General features: G+C 36.7%; 1 long non-coding RNA gene across 1 annotated transcript; it reads left to right on the top strand.

Moving 5' to 3' along the window:
* The first annotated feature begins 829 nt into the window (after positions 1-829).
* LOC121966643 lies at positions 830-2,319 on the top strand. The gene is made up of 2 exons (XR_006107609.1): positions 830-1,042; positions 1,898-2,319. It is a non-coding gene; the product is annotated as an uncharacterized LOC121966643 (long non-coding RNA).
* Positions 2,320-2,450: the final 131 nt, after the last annotated feature.

Below are 2,450 nucleotides of genomic sequence, written 5' to 3'. Positions count from 1 at the left end.
AGTTAACGTTAGTTTGCGTTATTGTGCGGTGAGTTAACGTTAGTTTTGGCAGGTTAGTGGAATAGGAAACGTGACTCAGATCTTCAAAATAAAACACTAAAGTCGCTAATAATCCGCCACAAGCAAAAATTCTGCTTTTAAAATGAAATTTAAGTGAGAAAACAAAAGTGTTTGGATCAAATCACTGAAATCACGAAAGAAAATGTTGTCATTTCACTGTCTGCACGGTCATGGAAAACCTGGAAAAGTCCTGGCAGATATCATGACAATCTGCAAGTAGCCATTTCCAGGCCTGGAAACGTTTCCTGAAACAAAATATACCCTGAAAGTTTTGGAAAAGTCCTGGAACTTGTTTCACAAACAGAAACACGATGTGAACATCATGCTGAAAAATCGGCTCGTTGTTGTAAATGTTTTCCAAACCTGCATGTTTTCTTCGAAAAATCACCAAAAGTGTTTAAAGGAGAAAAAAAGGCAAACATTATTAATGACAAAAGATCTTAAAGTTTTCATTTAACAGATCACCCAAAGAAAACAAAGAAAAAAACATATTTTATTTAAAGAAAACATGTTTTTATTAAAAAAAAAAAAAAATCACCAAAAATGCTTAATTATTTTCTAAAAAAGTCAACATTTTAAAAGAGAAATAAAGTCGCTATTTTTTTCTTGGACAAATCCCAAATAAATCCTCAGGAAAAAGAAAAACGTGCTGTATTTCTTCTGAAAGAAATTAATTAATTTGTTTTAATTTTAAATAATTTTTAAAGTAAATTAAAAATACATTTTAAAGAAAAAAACGCCACTTTTTTATTTCTTTTTGACAGATCACAAATTTTTAAAAAAATGTAAACTCAGATTTCATGATGTAATGTTATATGGTGATGTAATAATTTCGTCTCCTGTCTCTCAGCTGCTGCTCGCCGTCGTCGTCTTGTCCTGGTCGTACGTGATCTACGCCAGCAGGGTCGCAGCTCATTGGCTGCTGGAGGAGAGGCCCGCCCTCCTGCAGCAGCACTGACAGCTCATTGGTCGGCTCGTACAGGTGAGTGTTTACGCACAAACTACAAACAAGAGTGTTCAGTTTATATTCTGAAGTTTCATTTTAATCATGATTAATCAGCTGATATTATAACAGAAACTATAACAACGTTTGCTTTGCTTTTTATACTTAAGTACTTTCTTAATAAAAATAATTTCTTTTTTTTTTCTGAAACAAGCGAATAGTACACAGAGCAAATAGAAAGCAGATAACTTTTTTTTCTAAGTATGTATGTATAAATATATATATGTCTACTTTAAACAGAGATTTTTTCAGAACTTCAGCCTGACCTTAAACTTTATTCAGTGCATCGGTTCAGTCTGGTGTCAGAGGCAGTGAGTGCACAGTGACAGTGGGCTTATGAAGCTGCAGAAATGTACAGTTATTATAGTAAAATTACAGAAAACCAAATAAAATATAATAACCCCAAACAGAACAATAGTACAGGTAGCACCTCAAAGCAGCAAGACAGTAAGAATAAGCAGAAGTACTGAGGAAAAGTACATAAAAAATATACACGCTGTGAATGAAAAAGAAATAAAAGTGAAATAAAGGTCAAAATAAACAAAGTAACCACAAATATAGATAATGTTTAAGGCTAAAAATAAGCTGATATCAGGAAACATTCAGACGCCGTTCAGCGGGAAGGTTGTAAGGTTTGTGGAATCATTTTTCTCGTTTCTTTTCTACGTGTTTAAAATAAATCTAAAACCGAATTTTGTCTGAAACGTTTTTAATCTGAAGTCCGGAGCTGCACAGCGTTTGATTTCTGGATCAAAGAACCTGCAGAACTAAAATGGAAATTTCACCCTCGGATTATTCAGACAAAATAAACGGTTGTTGTTGTTTTTGTCTCAGGCTGACGGATCCGGACTCTCAGAGACCCGAGCCTCCGACTCGGACCTGAACCAGGACCTGTGACGACCCACCGGAGACAACGAGACATGAAGACACGAGACAAGGATTCCTGGGGACGCTCTGTGCGTCGTCATCTCGTCCACACGGAGATCGATCAGTTCCCACAAACAAACAAATCTGCACAAAAAAGCTCCGAATAAAATAACTGAAGTCAGAGAGAAACGGAGAGCGTCGAGGAAAACCCAACTCACGCAGACGTCTGCAGGACAAACAATAATCGGAGGACACGCGGCCGCAGACGGCTGCGTTCGGGAGTATGTTGTGTGGTATTTGTACTTTATTTTGATTTGTCTAATGTGTGGTATTTGTACTTTATTTTGATGTATTTGATGCGTTTTTATATTAAAGAGATTTTGCAGATATTCGGCGTCGAGTCTTGTTTTCTTCACACGAACGAACCAGATTCAGTCTGAACAAAGAGCGCCGTCTGAATGAGACACGAGAGCCTGTGTGTGTGTCTCTGTGTGTGTGTGTGTGTGTGTGTGTGTGTCTC

This window comes from Plectropomus leopardus, unplaced genomic scaffold (genome assembly GCF_008729295.1).
Source record: "Plectropomus leopardus isolate mb unplaced genomic scaffold, YSFRI_Pleo_2.0 unplaced_scaffold25373, whole genome shotgun sequence".
Classification (NCBI taxonomy): domain Eukaryota; kingdom Metazoa; phylum Chordata; class Actinopteri; order Perciformes; family Serranidae; genus Plectropomus; species Plectropomus leopardus.
This window is presented reverse-complemented; position numbering and strand designations above follow the sequence as displayed.